The sequence below is a fragment of the Drosophila rhopaloa genome, unplaced genomic scaffold, assembly GCF_018152115.1.
Source record: "Drosophila rhopaloa isolate 14029-0021.01 unplaced genomic scaffold, ASM1815211v1 contig_3, whole genome shotgun sequence".
Lineage (NCBI taxonomy): Eukaryota > Metazoa > Arthropoda > Insecta > Diptera > Drosophilidae > Drosophila > Drosophila rhopaloa.
The window spans coordinates 16,559,191-16,579,649 of record NW_025335123.1 but is presented as its reverse complement, the minus strand read 5'-3'; the positions used below and the strand labels follow the sequence as shown (position 1 = coordinate 16,579,649).

At 36.7% G+C, this 20,459-nt stretch overlaps 1 protein-coding gene across 8 annotated transcripts in view; it reads left to right on the top strand.

Moving 5' to 3' along the window:
- LOC108050844 (low-density lipoprotein receptor-related protein 2) overlaps positions 1–20,459 on the top strand; it is a 163,158-nt gene that overhangs the window by 1,524 nt on the left and 141,175 nt on the right. For 2 of the 8 annotated variants that reach the window (XM_044461170.1, XM_044461171.1), the window contains exon 1: positions 191–2,509. The exons of 5 other annotated variants lie outside the window; for them this stretch is intronic. The gene's annotated coding sequence lies outside the window, so the exon portion shown is untranslated. Of the gene's footprint in view, positions 1–190; positions 2,510–2,581; positions 2,799–20,459 lie in introns of those variants that run through there. One more of the 8 variants, XM_044461166.1, reaches the window with a different exon arrangement.

The window sequence follows — 20,459 nt, the reverse complement described above, 5'->3', positions numbered from 1 at the left end:
CGCATTTCGCTTACTCCGCAACTCACATCGAATGGCAATCTGAAATATGCCAGGCAGATCCAATTGCATGCCACATATGCAGATGTAATGGGAGAGTCGGCCCATTCGCCACCCCTTGCCACACGTAACCCCCTGAAACCCCCTTTAAAAAACCCCCCAAAGCCCCCCCACCGCTAACTGTACCGCTGATCTGCTTGCCTCATTGCCGGTTAGAAAGCCAATGGAACGAGTTTTGTTGAGTGTGCAACTAATTTTCTAAATTGTTGTCGCTGCTGATCGCTGAGCGTGGCAAAAAAATACACACATTATTTATATGGCCAACGCCGCACAAAGAAAATACCTGTCACCAAAATTGGTCATCAATTTGGTAGCTTTTTGCTGTCTAGAAAACGTTTTTATCAATGACGTTTTAATCAAATCTTCTCTAAATTTATGATGTGCATAAACACGTTATGATGATCTTATTTAAAAGTGTTATCACTTTGACCAAAAGGTGATTTGTTCGTGAAATATTCAAAATATATCTTTTGATTTTTCTTAAGTTTATTTAAACAAAATTATGAATATATATTTACAATTGTGATTATTTCATGTTAAGGTACTACAAATATGTATTATAATCGAATGTTGAGACCTTGCCAGTAGGCTAAAAACCGGACAAAGTGGCGACTGCGGGTGATATTGCCGAGATTTTAGATTCGATACCACCCCATTCATCATTGCGAAGATCGATCTGTCATTTATGCGATTGATTGATTGAATTTTAATAAAATCTTTGAATTTTGATTTATTTTTTTTGTATTAGATTTTTTTTTTTCTTGGGAGTGCGTCGTCATCACTTAATGGTGGAGGAAGAAGAAGAGGAATTATTAGAGCCCATAGAAGAGGAAGAGCTACCAGAACCCCTAGAAGAAGAATAAGAAAAAATAAGACAGGGACAGGGAAGAAGGGGCTAGAAAGAGAGAGGGCGAGCGGAGACAAGTTAATGGATTAGGAAGCGAGCACAAAAGACAGCGGAGAATCGAATCTTGGCTACATTCTCCCTCTCCCTCCCACTCCCACACGAGCAGGCGGGCGAGAAAGAGAGGGAGCGAGAGCGAGAGCCAGAGCGGAATTTGATGTCCAAAGGAAAGGTGAAAAGAGGCAACTTGGCTTAGACGATGATGATGACTGTTTCTTAATGGCTCTGTGTGTATATGTGTGTGGACAAACAGGTATCACGCACGCACACACACACACAGACACACTCACACCTGTGTAGAATAACTAAGCAGCGACCCGATTTTTAAAAGAGAGAAAGAGTGAGAGAAGAAACCAAACCAAGAATCCATGCCATGCGCTTGAAAAGTATTACAAATCTATAACAAATCTACCACGAATCTCTAACCACAAGAGATTAAAACACCTATTAAAGATATTGGTATTATCCAAGTAATTCCCAGTCTCTAGAGTTCGGATATTTTGAAGAATTACTTCCAAATCCTATTATAAGTAAATAATACGGATAAGCCAAGCCATTGGTCATCTTAAGCTCTCTAATTTAAATATTTATAACAATTTTTCTAGGGACACGTGTTACATAAAAAATTTTCATAAATAACTAAATAAGGTTTAATTTAGCTCAATGTAACTCTTGAAAGCCAAATTAAAATTTATTTAAATTTTATTTAATAGCCTTTGATTACATTTCTCTACTCCCCATTGCCAAGGTTTTTAAGAATATAATCATTTATAAAAAAAAATTTTAAATGAACATCAAATGAATATTATATTCAAAAGAAGTTAACTTTATAAAAGTTTTGACTTAGATATAGTTCAAAGTGCTACTGAAAAGATTTTAGGCTGTACTAATCAGTTATTTCAATTCCTATTGTTTGAATTGTATATTTGGGCCTCCCAACTCAAAGAATTTAAGAATGTATATATATCTTAACTATATAGGCCGAAAATCAGTATGCAAAAACAAGAACATGTATTCTTCATTTGTAAAACTGTTCTCATTAAGTTCTCAACAGATCATAATGATGTTTCGTCCCGTCCTATCCATCCATCTCTTTCTCGCGCTCTATCTTTTGTGTACTTGTATGAAGTCAGATTTTTTTTTGTGATTTTGCCGGTTGCCACACCTGAAATTCAACTCTCTCTCTCTCGCTTGCGCCAACGCAGCAGCGGCAGCAGCAGTAGCAAGAACAAGAACGACCAAAACGAAAGACTTAAACGACATACGTGTCTCGCGCTCTGCTGACGTCGCCGCTCTCTTCTTCTCTCTCGCTCTCTGATTTCTGTGTTTTTTCCGTTTTTTCAGTTGGTTTCCAAAGGCGCGCCGTCGCAGTTCGAAAAACGCGGCTCTAGCCAGCGAATAAACAACAGCAATTAAATTTAAATAATTACAAACGAATCCATTAAAAAAAACGCGTCGAGAAAAAAAATAGCCGCGTTCATGATATAAATCGAGAAAATTTGTTCGTCAATTAGAAACAAAAACGAATTTTTTTCAAGTGCTGCCAAAGTTTGTGTTTTGTTTTCTTGTATTTTCTGTTTTTGTGTTTGCCCGTTTGCCTGTTGCGTTTTTGGTTTTTGTTTTGGTTCTATTTTCCCATATTTTCTCTATTTTACCTGTTGTTTTGACCTGCAATAAACAACAACAACAAGATAGCAACAACAAAAGGGTCTATTTAAAAAAATTAAAGAAAAGTGCCAGCACAAGGATTTTTGCTCTCTCTCTCTCGCACTCTGAGGCTCTCTCGCGCTAACATTCTCTCTTTCTCTGGATTACGCTCTTCTTTTTGCAGTGACAGGTAAGCAAAAACAATAACAGTCGAAAATTCAAAAAAAAAAAAACAAAGGAAAACAATTTTCTTGTAATTTTAATTGGAAAACGTGTTACGTTGCACACACAAATATGTGGAAAATTAAAGAAAATCGCTTGGAAAATGTTTGGTACATGTGAACTAGACGACGTAGAGGCTGCCGCTTGCCGGTTGAGCGGTAAATAAAGCTGTCCCCACACGAACAACCCCCCACCCCCCAAATCAGCACTACCTGGTACTCCCACATCTTTCTTGGGTATTTTTTGTTCCACCTATAACGCGGTTTCCATTCGAATTCAATTACCCAGTTTTGGTATGCAGTTTTCTTAAGTGCAATACGATATATTCACATTATGTTTTAAATTTACCAGCTAAAAAAAAATTCCTTATGTTGAACCACATGTATATCGGTTTCCATTAAAATTGTATTAGCCTAATTAAGTTTTCCTTAATACTACCCCTTATTATAGTAGTAGGTGTATAAAGAAATGTCTTACAAAAATTTACAGCCACATTTCACCTGAAATTCTAAAATTCAGGATTCACGACTTTAAGATTAAGTTTAAAAAAAGGTACGTTCAAGTCGCTTTTCTAAGACTGTATCTAATTTGCGGTTGTCTTCTTGTTTATTTTTATTCCGCTGCCAACTTTAGTGGCATTCCCTTTACGCTCATCAACTCGTTTGTTGTTGTGTTGCATTTTCTGCGCTTTTCAGTTTGGCCCACACCCCCTGGGTTTTCCGCCCCAACCCCGATAAGCCACGGGAATTTTCTGATTTTCCCCTCCGTTCTGTCTCATTGCCTTTTCTTGTTCGCCGTCCTTTTCCGATGGCAATGCATTTGAAACCAGATCTTACAAGATTTTTAAGGGGGAACCAGCATCTTGCCGTCCTTCTTTATCATCTTCCCTCTCGCTTGCGCGTATGTGTGTGTGAAAGGTTTTTGTTGTTTGTTGCCGCTGATTAAATTGTTTGAGAACTTTCGTTTATAATTTGATGTGCCATCCCATCCGCTCGCCCCCGACTCCTTGAAAACTCGCCACCCACTCGACGACTTTCGCCTGGAAAATTCCACCCATCGCCCACCGTGTTTAGTTTCATTTCTGTGTGCAATTAGGCAGCATTTATCTCGTTTAAATTTGCGGCAGTTTACGAAGCTCAGCGGGACCCGCTTATCACAAAAACCCAAACAAAACACAAAAGATGCTCGGGCGGGGCACACAGAGCGTAAAAGAGGTGTGCGAGATAATAAATTTGGAAGACAGCACCAGGCGTTTGAAATTAATACGCAACTTGAGTTTTAATCGGTTTCAGATTAAGTTGAAAAAAATATAATTTGCTATATTTTGATTATACTGAAAAGGGTTTCGTGTTTAACTGGTTTGTTTCAATTGGCAATTAAACAAAAAAATTAATATTCAATAGAAAGTTTATATAATATGAAATAAATATTCCAAGCTTCATTTAAATATTCACTTAACTTATATCTATATATATATTAAGCAAAACATATATTTGCCAAAGTTAATAGTTTTAAACTTACTTTTAATGTTGGTTCAAAGTATATAAGCCCAATACAAATTGGGATATTTTTTCTCAGTGCAGGTTGGCCGGAGACTGATGAATGCCTAGCTAAATTTAACTTAGAACTTTTGGGAGTCTCTGGAAAATTCGGATCTTAAGAGGAGATGTGTGCGTGGTGGAACAGATTAAGAAAGATGAAGGAGAACCGAACGACTTTTTAACAAGGGACGTAGCTATATTATTCAACAAACGAACTTTAAACTTTATAAAAGTAAAATGAAATTAGACGAATAAATGTGAGTTGTAGTAAATCAGAGATTTAATTTCCACAATTTTTAGTTAGCCGTTTTCTGCAGCCTAGAGATCCAATTGAATTATTCTTTAAAGGGCCTAATCCTCAAAACCTCCCAATACCCCTTTCTATCGAATGGATCTCCATAACAGAATAACAGACCTACTTACTCAATTGTTTCTCGCTCACTTCACATGCCAGCTTGGCCCCCTTCTCGGGCCCGGAAATGCCGGGAAGCACCTTCGTCCTCCTCCAACCTTCGGAGGAGACTCAGTCGCCCCGATTCTAATGCATTTCCAAAACCCTGATGGCAATTGAAATGCTGCTGCAGCGCAAGAAGCAGAAGGAGCTGCAGCACCAGAAGCATCATCATCGTCTCCTCTTGTTGTTCCGTGTGGCATGTCATCATTAGGATGTCGTCTGCGCATTATAAGCTTGGCTATTACCCTGTAAATAGAGTGACATATATGTTGTATGCCATTTTTCTTGAACATTTTTTTTTATATATTTAATTATATATATATATTCTTATAGACTTTTAATGGCTCTAAATTGGTTTGCACAAGCAAAATGTTCATAAATGTTTTGCTACAAAGAGTTTTTAAGCACAATACTGTAATTTATTGTAACTCTATACCTCATTATATCGTATTTTGGAAGCTGTTTTGCCAGGCTCGTGGTCCTTCAAGCCGAATACCCCCAATTGTTCCTGACCCCCGTTTTCTGCTGCTGCTCTTCTGTTTCTGCGGCGGCTCAAATGCATTTTTCATGCATACATTTAGCAAACGTTCGCCAATCAGACGATGCCGCTACTTGATGCCTGTCTGTCTCCCTCGGCCTAGCCCAACACCCCTCTAACCCCCAACCCACCTGTCTTTTTGTCCGTCCGGAACTCAACTCGACTGCAGTTTTTTGGTATTTGTCATGTTGACAAATTGCAATGCCAACCAACATATGTGGAACTATTCGGGGGGAGCCCAAGGATAAATGGGGGGGTGCCGATTGAGGGGCTGCCGCTCACAAGTCCCAAATCCATATGCAAATGCCATTGACAGGTGGGCAGGCGCAGGTAATCTGCATGACAATCTTTTTTTTTGTCCTGTTTGCATTGGCTAAATGCACCGAGAGAAATCCGGTCGTTAATTGGCCCCACTGCAAAGTGTTTGATTGAATTATTTAATCGACTAGATTTAATTAGAAATTGTCATTGTAAAATGGAATTGACTGACACTGCATAATTGCTTTGTTTTCATTTGCAGAGAGAGTTGCTTTGAATGTGGCAGCTCAAATGCTATGATTTTAAGTTTAATATTGAACCATTAGTTTACAAATTTGTTTGTTTTATTTTCCATATTTCTGAATTTTTTTAATTTGATCCGCATTATTTCTAATAATTCACTCTTTGTTTTAATGATTAATTAATATTATTTTATTTGTACATTAATATTAATACTGGTTATTAGTTTTGAAAAGGGTTTGTAGAACTAATTATTTTTATTTACCTTTTTTTTCCTTGAGTGTAATGCAGACCTGAAACAAAATTAAACCTTTATTGGGCATAGAAATTCACTGATTCGAACCAATTCAAACTCGAATGGAATGCTATGGAACTTTTCGTTTAGCAAATCGCTCCCCGTGCGGGTGTTTTGTTGATTGCTCTTCAACAATTGCATTTTAATTGCAGTTACAATTGCAGCACTTTCGCCGCTATATCTCCTCTGGTATCTGCGCAGATTTGGGTCCAAATGCTAATCAAGTTTTGGCCGCTTTCCGCTTCCGCAGTTGATTTCCATCGGTTGATCAACGCATCGCTTAAATTTACATGTTCAAGAACGTGCTGATTTTCGTGAATTGCAATTATCAGGGATATGTTTCGTGTTTTATTTTATTTATCTTGTGGTTTTGCTTAGGCCTTGAATTGGATGAGATCATAGCCCAGGCGTTCGGCCACATCGAAATCAAACAGAGCTCGTGTTTGTTTTTCCAAGGAACAGAAAAGTTTCCTCCGGCTTTTGGGAAAAATAAATAAGCAACAGGAATTTGAAAACAAATTGCCGAAACGTGAGCGACATTTTCAAGCAGATATCAGAGATAATTTTTGAGAAAGCTCCTTTTGTTTTCAGGTAAAAATATTTATAAGGAAAAGATTGCAAAGATTAAATTGAAACATTTATAATTGAATGGTACGAGATATTTGCTTTCAATTTTGTGACCTCGAACTTAAGCAAAATTTAATTTGCAACCAAAATTTGATTTATTTCAAAAAGCATTATTCAATTTTCACAGCTTTTGTAGTCTTTTGTTAATTTTCTTGCGACCCTGAACTGCCTGAAAAAAGATAATTAATCAGACTTTATTATTACTTCATTTAAGCCACAAATATATATTTAGAATATTTGAAAGCAAAACATCCAAATCAATTCTCGGTATGATTATACAATACTTTTTGAATTTTCAATTGAGTCTTTTTCTGCACAAATACGAGCTGAGAAACTGTATTATTTATACATGAATTAATATTTGGTGAAATAAATATCGATATCTTTAAGAAACCAGACACTTTTGGTGATGCTTCGAAGCTTACAAAATAGATAAGCATTATTAAAAATAAAATTTATACACCACTAATTTATAAAATCTTTCAACACCTAAGATACTCGATTCGAGTGACCCCAGCCAGTTCCGTTTGAATAATATATCTACTCCAGGGGCAGTAGATAATTAAGTTTTTGTTAATTAACAGCTGCACTCGGGGTGATGATGTTCAGACACTCACGTGAAGCGTCCGTCAGATTGTTTTCCAGGAATACTCTATTCTATACCGATAATTTATTTGCTAATTATTTAAAGCCACAATTTGCAAATAATGTTGATACAATCGAACAGCATACGAACCCATATGTATATATACATATATAGATATATAGATATAGATGTTCAGAGTAGAAATTCCCCGAGCCCAGAATTATTCCAGTTTTTCCCTTCTCGCTCTCCATTGTGGATTTTGCGGGGTGCCCGGGTTTCCAAACAGGTCTCGAGGCTTCAAAGTAAAAAATAACTTTATATAAAAAAAATAAAAAAAAAAAAATTGAGAGAAAAAATCAAGCACTACAACAAACTTAATTAGAAACAACAGCAACAACTGCGGCGGGGCAAATAAAAATTAGAAATCTTGAAATGTTGCTAAAGTTGTTGAGCATCTGTAGTGGATACGTGGCTTTGGCGGTTGTTGTTATTCGTATTTCTTATTCTCTTGCAAAAAGTTTATAAAAAGCGGCTTTGCCACTGCGAACGGAATCATGTGAATGGCTTATGCTAATTTTATTTCATTTTATTCGATGTGGCTTTAATTGTTGGCGTCCCGCGAAGATGGGCCGAATACTTCTAATGGAAACGATGATTCGGGTATAATTATTTTAGCGTTCCCAAAAGTTTTCTCCTCCTTTTAAGCACAAAAAAAAATAGATGTGCCAATGTCAAGATCTTCTCTGAAATCAATAGATTGTATTGTTTTTGTCGAACAAAGTCAATAATGATATCATTATCGGGGGCTTTGAGTTTTTTAAAAGATGACTAATGCTATTTGGTAGTTGAGAGATTTCAGTAGCATTTTTCACGTCAACTTAATAAATCAATAGACTTGGTTTAGTGAGTGTCTTATTTGCCAGATCATTTTTAATACCAATAGCCTATCATTAGCTTTTCAATAACTCAATGGCATTGTTATTGGGTTAATACAATCTATCAATTAATTGTTGGTTATGTTTAACTTGAACTTTATGATAGTCAGAAAGTGGGCAGATGGTTTTGAAAATTTCATTTATGTCAGCCAATAAACTGATATAGTATTTAATAATTTAAAACAAAAATAATTTTAAATTCGCTCACATTTTATGCCAATTTTCCATTGAAAGTTGGTGCAATCGTACGTACTTTATTCTTTTCTAAATGGCGACCCCGTAAGCGATGGCCACAGTTGAATTGCCACCTGTTATCGGATCTGATAATGCACCTTTGGTCGCTCACCGCGTTTTCAATCCGATATTAATTAGAACCCACCTTGTTAGCACATTTTCGATGTCACAAACTTTTCGAGCTCCTCCAAACCCGATCCCGCTTGTAATTCAATATATTTTCCGGTCGGTCGCCATACTATGTACACTTTCTGTACGTGTTTTCGGGGGAGAGACACAATCTGAACTATGGTGGCCTGCCATTTGGATTTGAATTACTGTCCGATGGAATAATGAAAACGAGCAGGGAAGACGAAACTTGGAAACCTTTGCGCAAGTTAATGAATGAGCTGACATTTGGGTTCGGTCCGCTTTGGTTCGCTTTCGGCTCACAGCAATGGCAAAAGTTCAAATATTGGTTTGCATCGGTTTACACACAAATTAAAAGTACCGAAAAACAGAAAGTAACATGACAAAACAGAGTGGGACAGAAATGTCGTACCGAAAAAGTTGGTTAACTAAAAGTTTTACCGTTTGCAACGCTTTTGGGTCCCCAGAATAGCCCTTTGCCATAAAAAATAAATGGAGGATAAATAATCGAATGCTACGTACCTGGTACTCATAACCTTTTTTTTTGGCCACTAGCACGTTTTAATGTAAAATAGTGTGAACGTGAGTTCATTTAAATTGCTATTGAAAAAGGCAAATAATTCTAACTGATTTCTATTCGTGAAAGTATTTAAAAGTAAGGCATGAGTAATAATTCTGCATATATTATATTAGTTGTATTAATCATGGGATACTTTTTTTAAGACTAATTGACAAGAATAGTTTATAAGCAATCGAATATGCCAAGAAAAGTAATTGAATGTACATGAGTCATTAAATCAAATATTTTTAAAAATTCAAAATAAATAAACAAGAACTAATAACTAATATGTGGAATAATAAATGTCAACACAATTCTTTCATTACATTTACAAATCAAATAAATATATTCATTGAATTACATATTTAATTAAGTTGTTAACTTCAAATGACTATTTAGAGCAAAAATAATTATAAATTATAAATATGGTAAAGCATAATGGGCATTACAATAGTAAAATTAATTTTTACATTGACCACAATATCCTCTCATTTTCTGCTGCTGATGGGTACTCAAAATAGAACTGGCCAAACTTATAGACATAATCACAACTGTGGCTGATACCAGAGCGCAGCAACAATGGCAGCAAATTTGTGTGTGCAACATGGAGGCGAAGCGAAGAGCACACTAACCACAATGAACTTTGGCAAACTTGCTGGGAGGCAAACCTCCTGCAAAAAAAAAAAAAAAAAAACCAGAAACCCAACCGAAAATGTCAAAAGCCAGAAAAGCGAAGAAGCTAAAGCTGGAAGCTGGAAGCCTGAAAGCAGCAACTGAAGCCGATGCGATGACCTTGCCCCGAGTGCCAAATAAAAGTCGATCATAAATATTTGCCTAAACAACAAAGCCGAGACCAGAGAATAAAGCAAACTTAAATTAGCCATCAGCTTCAGTTGGCAGGCGAGGTGGAAAAAAATTTGTGTGCCATAAAATGTAAATAACGGTGGCCCAGGACCTTGAACAGCTGCAGGAGAAGACAAGACACTGTGGCAAGACCTCCAGATGCTCCCCTTAAAAAAAAACAGCGGGGAAAACAAGAAGGAAGTTAAATGAAGATATTTGTTACAGTCAGTGCACCTTGAAATTGTTCTGCGGCAGCCCCCTAAAATTCAGACAAACAAGCCCGAAGACAACGTCCCCCCAAAAAACCCTCTTTACTTTATATATATATATCTTTATATATATTTATACAGAGGTGAGCCTGATCGGGTGTGGCAGACATCGGAGTCACCTGCGATAAGGCGAGCAGATTTATTGGCCCGACTTGCAATGGGGCAAAAAGCTGCTTTGAATTGAGTGCCGCAAGCAGCTTAATTTTGTTGTATTCCCACCTTATTTTTTTCATTGCAAATTATTTGTAGAGTGCTAGGTACAGCTTATTTTTGCATATCTGGGGATCAATCAATTTGCAGGCTTTGAGTTCTCTGGCGTATTAAGTTGCGCTTTATGGAAGGTGTCCTGAAATGTGGCATGTTTATTATGCATTCTCAAAATGTTATTTAGGTGACAAATTATCTATAAAGAAAAGGAAATCTATATGGATAGCAGCCAATACAAATTGTAATATAAGACTAAAGATTTCCTTCTTAAATCAGGGAAAGATTATTTTGTTTTATATAATAATTAGTTAATATTGAGTATAAATGTTTTTAATAAGAATTTCTTTTATGAAATATTATAATAATGATACAAACATATGTTAAAAACTGAACTATTCTTAGGGCACCATCGCAGTCGTATTGAGTGGCCAACTCTTTTTGCTAGCAATTCTTGTGTATTATTCGAGCTTATTTTGCTCGCCGCTCGGATATCTTTTATAGTCATATCCTGCTGCTTCTGCTTCTGCTTCTGGCTCTGCTCTGGTACCGCTCCTCGGATCCTGGAGGGGATGAGGGGTTAAGGGGATAAGGCGGTGGTCGCCGGAGTGGAGTGGAGTCGAGTGCCAGAGACAGATTATCATCAGTGGGCAACTTTATTAGTGTCATTAGATGCAGTCAAAGCGCACGGCATGGAGCAGAAAATGCTGGCCATGCGATGCCAGAAAACTCTACTTTATGTTCTCCTCAGGAACCCCCAACTCCCCCCTTCCCATTCACCACCCCTACCGCGTCATTTTCTCTGCCGGTTTTCCTTCGTCTTCTGCTGGTTTTCCCAGCTCCAACTACTCTGTTTTGTGCTATTTTGTCTCTGTTGTTGTTGTGAAACGACTAACTGCAAATTAGTAGCTACTTCTAGCAATTTATCTGAGCATTGTATGGAATAGGTGGTGTGTGTCTGTGCAGGGGGAGGGTTTTTCCATGGGGGCCAAAGAGGGTATAACAACCGTCAGATTGGAGTCTCATTATGAATATGCGTTCGCAGCTTGGACACTGACGGACAGGCGGACAAACGGACAAACAGAGAAACGGACAGGGGAACTGGGGAGCAATCCACCATCATCATCGCAGTCATCATCCTCATTCCAGGCCGCATCTTCCCCTGCTGCATCTGCAATTGTATCTGGCCGAAACCGAAAACTAGAAACGTTTCAAATGCCAGGCCGTGTGCAATGCCTTAAGGATGCACTCGGAGAAATGAGTCAAGAAACTTGACTACTTTGTCAAAGGTTTCTGCAAAAATTAAATCTCAATTTATGTTTCTGGAATAATTTAGTTGCTCATCAACCCACCAATTGTAGTCAAACAATTTTTGTAGATAATAAAACTTTTTAATTCGTTACCTGTAAATCAAAAAATTGAACTTTTCAAATAAAAAGTATAATATTTAATTGACTTGAGTTGTAGTAGTAATACAAAATACCCACTTGACTTTTTTATGAAACGGGATGATCTTGTTAAACCATGTCTACCAAAATGAAATAAGTCTTCATTCTGTTATTTTAAATAAAAAGTTTAATTCTATTATTAAAGTTAAAGTCTTGCAAAAAAACACTATATGTTTTTGGATTGCTTAAGCTTTAATTAATAAGGTATTTTTTAACAAGACGATATGATAGCTATTCTGTTTATTATATTATTTTCCCTCTATGTGGTGGTGCTAGGTCTCGCTAGGTATCTGGATACATCGCTCCTCATCTCCACATTCATCTTTTGTCGGTGTTGTGCATGTGTTTCATAAATTTTGTATGCTCATTATTTTCGGCTATGCGAGAGATATGGCAAAAAGGTGCGGGTTTCGAACCCTGTACCCTGTACCCTGTACCCTGTACCCTGAACCCTGTACCTCCAAGTACACCCACAACTCCTCGTCCTGCTCCCCCCCCGAAATCTACCATTATTGTTCAGTTCGCTTTGTTGTTGTCTGGCAGCCAAAAATGTTCAAGTGACTCAAAAGTTTGCCGTGTGTGTGTATGTGTGTGAGTGAGTATCTGTGTGCCTGAGTATCTGTGTGATTATCTTTATGTGTGTGAGAGTGTGTCTGGTGGCAACCTAATTTTTTGGTTTACGTTCAGTTTTAATGGGCTTGGGAGCCCGTCAACGTTACTCTCCCTTCGTTTTGCTGTTGTTGTTGTTGTTTTTAATGCTGTCTGTTGTTGTCTTTCGTTGTTTTTATTGTTGCTGCTGGCAGCATCCTCATCAACAACAAACGTAGGTAGCTAAATTATAGAAACAACAAAAAGCAAAGAAACGGGAAAAGATAGAGGAGTTAGCAGCAAACTACAGCACTGAGGAAAATACCAAATAAACTATAAGTTCAAAAAACAAAAAATATATATATTTTGTATTTATATTATTATATCTTGTAAAATACTTTTGTCGCAATGGAAGGATAATTTTTATTGATTTCTCCTAAAAATACCTACAACAATTAATAAAGTATTAAAAAGGCATTTGCGTACACTTTACTTAGAATATATAGGTACATTTATTTTTAACACATTTTCTTTCAGTTTTTTTTATGTATTATTTTCCCTCTTTTTAACTTTTTTTGCATTTGGTAAAAAACAATTGTTTCTTCTTTATTGCCTTGAAGGCAAACGTTTTAAATTTGGCTCTCTTTTTTTGTTGCCGGTTTTCGTTTTTGTATCGTTTTGGAATTCATTTCATTACCGCCTTTTCTTTGTTTCTGCAAATGTTTTTGTCAGACTCAATAAAAAAAAAAATTTTTTTTTTTCGAATTCTCTTCTAAAATTTAATTGCATATCAATATTTTCCATTGGCAGAGTGTTTTGTATTTAGTTTATTTCCAATTATCTTTATTTTATCAATACAAGTTTTCAGAAAATGCAATAATTGCCATAACTTGTCTTTATTTGAATTCCAATTATTTTATATATTAATGTAGTTAATAAAGGATTATCATTCACTAAAAACATATATTTAATTATAGGCATTAAGATTCAGTTTCTGGTGGCTAGTTTTTAAAAATCTCTTAAGATTCCATCAAGTTTCTTATTTTTATTGTTGTACAAACTTTATAAGTGCAGGATTTCCTTTATTTTCCACTTGTTGGGCATAGTTTTATGATTTTATAAATTGGATTGCTCTTGCCGCTTTCATCTCAAGCTGTTGATGTTGCTCTTGTGCACATATGTTGCTGTTGTTAGTCGTGTTGCTGCTGCTGCTGTTGCTGTTGCCTGTTGCCTGTTGCTGCTGTAAGTGTTGCTGCCGTTGTAGCTGCTGCTAATTGCGTTTTTGTTGATGTTGTTTGCACTGATGTTGCTGCTGTTGCTGTTGCCGCTTCTTTCTCCTTGCCACTGGGCTCCATATGGAGTTGAAACTTTTTGTGTTGCCGCCGGGCCAGTTGCTGCTCCTTCTGTTGCTGCTCTGCTCGCATTAATAGTCAGTTAGTATGCACGGTAAACGCTCGCGGTCTCGCAAAGTATAGAAGCAAAACAAAAAAAAAAAAAAAAATAAAGTGGCTGGGGCGAGCCCAACTTTTTTGTATGATGTTTCAAATAGTTTTAAAACTTATTTTTTATTTGCTTTCGGAGCAAAATCAAATGCAATTAATTAATGAACAGCCGAAACAAAGCAAGCGGAAAATCAAACGGAAACTAAACCCGAGTCTGGAGGTCTTTTTTTTTGGCGTTACCGAAAAACTTTTCACATAAAAGAGATTTGTTTGAAATTTTGAGACGTGAATTATGGAAAATATTTGCATTTTGTCCAGGCCCCAAGTGCCCACTGTCCATCTCTTTTCTCTCTCTCACTCGCTCTCTCTCCGTTTTTTCTCTCTTCCTAACTCATTTGGCAGACACACAGACACTTACAAAACGATTTCCGTTTCCTGTGTTCATTAAACTGTCCGAAAAAAGAAAGCGTCGACCGCACGGATACACGAGCGCCAGGCGGCAGATACTCAGATACTCAGATACTTAGATACGCTGGCCACAATTACGAATCCCCAAAAAAAGAAAATTTGGCACAAATATACATGAAGCATAAGAAGTCGAAGTGAAGAACAAAGAAAGAATTAAGCTGGAGATTAAATAAATTACTTATATTATTGCATGGCCATCAAAAAATGCCAAGTATATTAGTAGATACATATTTAATATTAAGGCTTTAATAAAATTGTACGGGTAAATTTTTAAAAATAAAATGTGGTTTAATGTTTGATATTTATGACACAGGAATTAAAAAATGGATCCCATTCCTATACTGGATTTTATCATACAAAATATAATAATATTATAATAAATATTTTTGTTTCAACATATTGAATGGACTTTCGCCTTTTAAAAATCTCGAAGAGTGTTTGCAACCTTTGTGGGCCCATTTGAGCGTATCTGCATCTGAAGTGATTTGCTTGACGAGCTTTCATTACACAATTCGCCATTTCTACCGGCCATCGAACATCTTTTCGCACATGTTTGGCTTGAAAGAGTCGCTGTTATTTTGTTGTTACCTATTTTTCAGCGCTGTTTGTCTTTGTATTTTTGCCAGTCGAGTCGCTAATGTATTCAAAAGATATCGCACAAAACAAACGTGGACACAGATCCAGATATTTGTCGGCATTGTTGCCGTTGGTTGTCTCGCCTGTTGCTTTGAAGGCAGCCCGGTATCCGCTACTGTCGTACCCCTAAGTCCCCATCCCCCTCCCCCTCCTCTCTACTAGGTACTACCCAAAACCCCACCCCCTCTTTTAACCGGGCCTAAAAAGGGGGGCCACGCACACCGCAATGTGAATGACCCTTTTGTCGTCTTCGCATTCGCCTTCCCCATCTCCTTCGCACTGTGTTGGTTTTTCTCTTTGTGTATTTGTTTCTTTTTTGTTTTTGTTTTTGGGTTGTTGTGCGGTTAATGTGTGTGTGTGTGTGTGTGTGAGTGTGTTTGGCCAGGGAAAATAATGGAAATGGAAAATAGTTGAAAATTACGAAGTGCACCAGCGTATGTAAAGCAAAACCTCACATTAGCCGCGAGGGGCAAAGCCCGCCTAACTGGGCAACAGGTAGGAAGACAAAGCGCAGAGAGAGCGTTTGAAGGTGATCTATTAAAATAATTATCGATGCAGGCTGGCCTGCAATCATTTTCTATGGCTTCCCATTTTGCATTTCGCAGAAAATTTGTATGTCTGCATGTGTGTGCAAGGGCCGCTGTAATGGGGGTTAAGGAGCTTAAGTTTATGTTACATATAAGGTCAAAAAGTTAATCAAAATGTAGGATTAAAAAAATGTAAAATGATATGTTACATATTTTGAAACAGTCCAAAATCGCGTAAAAATCAACTCGAGTTACGGTTTTTTGATTAAAAGCCCGTGAAATAATGGTCAGATCTTGGAATGTCATACCTCGTTGAATTCGTTACAAAATTTCCAATCGAATGGTATTCTCAGCTCAAAAATTTTATTTTGAGCCATATTTGGAAAAAAATCAAGTGTTACCCCTTATGAAAAATGCGAAAATCGGTCAAAAAATGAAATTTACAAAATCCAACTGGAATCGATTGTGTAGGTTGTCAGCTACACAGAACAGTCATTCTTTTCGCTGTGCGTCTTATTTTGGCAAAGTTACAACAAAAAACCCTTAAAAAATGTTATTTAAATATATGTTTTTGATAGCCAAAATCCAGAAAAAAACAGCTCGATTTTTTAGTTTTTTAATCAAAACCCTTGGAAATAATGGTCAGATCTTGGAATGTCATACCTCGTTGAATTCGTTACAAAATTTTCAATCGATTGGCATTCACAGCTAAAAAATTGTATTTTTTACCCATTTTCATAAAAAATGATGATAACACCCTTATGAAAAATACTAAAATGGGTCAAAAATTTTGTTTGTCCAAATCCACAAAAAATCGATTGTTTGGGTCCTCAACTTTACAAGACAGTTCTTCTTTTGGCTGTACGTTGAATTTTGGCAAAGTTGGAGCCAAAAAAATCCTAAAATATGTATTCTGGAAAAAAAAATTCGGAAAAAATCAACTTAAGCTTCGGTTTTTCGATCAAAACACTGGCAAATAATGGTCAAATATTAAAGTGTCATACCTCGTTAAATTCGTTACAAAATTTCCAATCAATTGGCATTCACACCTAAAAAATTTTTTTTTTTGCCGATTTTGCCAAAAATGTATGATGTATCCCCTTACGAAAAATCCGATAATCGGTCAAAAACATTTTTCAATGGTTTAGGTTCTTTCTTACCGAGTCCTTCTAACCGTTCTGTGTTAATACTATGCAAACTAAAGTGTTTTTACACAAGCTACGTGATTTTAAAGTGTCCCCATGTGCGAGGGCTATTTGTGAAACCCACGTGACTTCCAATTGCCTGGCAAATGTGCTTTGTTTTCTTTAAGAACGGGCATCGATGAAGCTCTCGGTTCCAGCGGCTAATTATATCAATACCCATCGGAAGTAAGCCACTCCGCCGCTCAGCCCCTCTGCCTTCCTTATTTTTCGGGGCCATTGGAAGTCGTTAAATGTGAAAAAGACAAAGCAAATAACTGAACGTGACTGGAAATTATAAAATTAACACGAATATTGTTCATGTTTATTTCGGATTTTGGTCATTTGCCGATGAATTTTATTTGAAGACCTCTCTTTCATATACAACATTTCGATACATAAATGGTAAATGCATCGAAATAAATAAGTGAGTAAATATGCAAAACCGACAGACAGGTGAAAACCAAAGAAAAAATAACTACAAAATTAAAGATTTAAAAAAACAAATGCAATCGTAAACAAACAAAAATGTTCTGCGATCATGTGACGATTTAATAAATTGCTTTTATTGCCTTCATTTCGTGTTTGCTCTTGGTCAACGGAATGCTCTGCCAATTCTGTTGGGGTTATCTCATTCACCAGATATTTGGAGAACCATTTTAATATCCCAGATATTTAAAGATATTGGAGGTCAAAGCCACAATTAAAACAAAAGCTTAAGTGCAAATAAACTTTTTAAATAAATATATTTTAAGCTCATTTTACAGATATCCTACAATGCAATGCGATACGTAACCATATATATTTTGAGATATTTATGACTAACTACAGAAATTGATATCGAGTCATAATATTTTTTTCCCCCATAAGTGAAATCAAAGGTATTAAATATCTGAACTGCATACAGAGTATTCCGTTATCGGCGAAAATAACTCACGAGTGCCTGAACATTTGCTGAGTCTGATTCTGAACATCTGGATATATATTTCAATGAAACATGTGCAATATTTTTTTTTTCGCTGAGAGGCGGCAAGCCGTGATTAATTCTATGTGGATTGCACAGCATGAGGCATATGTCCCTCCTATATTTGGGGGCGTGGCAGATACCCTCGAATATGTGCGACCATTAAATCGCATTAGGTTTGGCCAGGAGTAACAACAAAAACCGTATAAAAACTACAACAATCTAATTGCATTTGCACGCATTTTTCAAATCGTTTACATGGCATTCTAATGGACTTGATTTGATTTTCTAGATTCTGGTTTCTGCCCCACTCCCACTGACTATTGTCCGTTTATTGTTTTGCCAACGAAAATTTTGATTGGATTTTGCTGTAAAAGCATTGAAACTCGAATTCTGTCTATATGTATATGTTTGTCCATAAATTCGATATGAACGCACTGCTGAGGCCAACCCATTCAAGTTCAATGTTGCCAAACAAAAACGAGCAAACCAATTGCAGAAACAAAAAAAAAAAAAAAAAAAAAAAAAAAACGAAATGCCCCTCGACAAGTTTGTTTGTCGAATTGAAATGATTGTGTGACCCCGAGACTTTGAAACCGTGGTCATGAATCTTATGTTTAAATGACTGAAATTGGTTGTAGAGACATATGTGGGTTGTCTGGAAATTAGAGATACTTTCACTTAAGTGATACATCCATTTTGATTTATCAGAGAGTTATTAAGTGAGATGTTTTCGTTTAAGTGCTCTTTCAATTGTGATTTATTGCCCACAATTCAATGAGTCGTATCAGAAGAAAATATTCAAAACCTCCCACAATAACAATCTGTATTTTGGAAATGTATGTTAAGGTATGTACATGTTTGGCTTCAGTTCAGTTTTGATTTGTTACTGATAAATAATATAAGATACCTTGGCTTAAGTGACTTTTCAACTTTGACTTATCACGCACAGCTTAATGACTGGTATCATAACATGATATTTAATTGAACCCATGACTATAGCACAAAATTCTGTATAGAAATTTAAATTAATATAAAGTGAGAACTTGAAGGCAGTCTGGAAGCTCTAAAAATGAAATATGAGGGGCATTTAAAAGATATTTCTCATCTGACTTGATTTATTAAGCATTTTCATCTTTTTTTCATGTGCCTAATTTGCACAGAAATATAGGAAGCAAGTGTTATAAATTAATTTCGTTTTTTAGTTAACAAGCTGATCAACATTTCATTTATTTAAGTATTTTTGAACCAGCTTGCCCCACTATTTGATTGACCAACAATCTTTTCCCCTGACTCCACATGACATCCATCAGATATAAGCTCACATCTTCAGTTGATTTCTTTGCTTCAGTTTTTTTTTGTTTCAAGTTTGGCTTGACTTTAGATGCCATCCATGGTCAGCTGAGCAATAGATCGTCATTTCTCCACCGCATACAGCTCCTTTCAGGCCCTTTTACCCCCGATTCAATCAGTTGTTTCCCCCTTTGCCATCGTTTTTTCTGCAACATTTTTATTATTGAAAATTGTTATTTTGCTGGCCAGCAAGAAAAGGGGGTGAGAGATGTGGAGATGAAGTTGAAATTGAAATTGGGCGCAGCTGGCTGGAACTGTAACTGCTCCTCCCCATTTGTTGTTTTATACTTTTGCAGACTCCACTGTAGCATATTTCCGCCTTGCCAGGCTTCTGTCTATCTTCATTGGCAATTTTTTTTGGGTGTGTCGGCTGTCGCACCTCTAAAAAGCCAGTGGCAAAAAAAAAAAAAAAAAAAATGGAAGGGAAAAATCTGCGAAAATCAGGAAAATGTACAACAACAATCGACACTTCAGCTGGGCCGGCTGTCGAGTCAAGTCAAGTCATCTCGACTCCAACTTCAGTTGAGTAAAGTCAAGTCCATTTCATTCCATCACTCTCGACTGCAGCTCGGTTTCTGTGTGCCTATCTATTGGCTTTAGCTTTGGCTTTGGCTTTGGCTATGGCCTCGACTATGGCTTTCACTTTGAGCGCAGATTTTTTCCCATTTTCCGCTCACTAATTTTTCCGGATGCAGTTCGTCGCCTCCCTCTGCCGCTCCCTCAATTTCCCATCAGCGTCGTCGTCGTTTCTGGGGGCCCGCATCATTGCGACTTCCTTTAAAAAAAGAAAAACAGAGAGGCCGAAATTGACCTTTGTCTAGGGCCAAGCAAGGTCTACACTTGGCGAAATCGGAAGGATATATTAGTTTCTTATAAAATCACATAGGCATACTTATTTTTCAACTTATCAAAACTGATTATATTTAATACTTTCTGATAAAAGTAATGACTACTAAAATATACAAATTTTATATTGTTTATTATCTTCAGTGTGAGCCTTGTATCTTTCTGAAACGATTAAGGATTTTCTTACACTGTATTATCCCATTCCGCCCCCGAAATTTCCGCCGAACAATCTTTTTGTCATTTTGTCATTGTATTTGGACATTAATTATGCTGGTTGATGCGTAAATTTCCGCTTCAGTTTTTGAAAAGAAATGCAATCGGAAAATGGAAAAGCTGCCCAGCCCCGCCCCCTTTGAAGTTTAGTGGTTAAATAAATCTTTGAATGACAGTTGAGCTATTATTCCCATTATTATTATTATTGGCACTAATCTGGTTGCTGTTCGGCATGATTTGGCTCCCTTAAC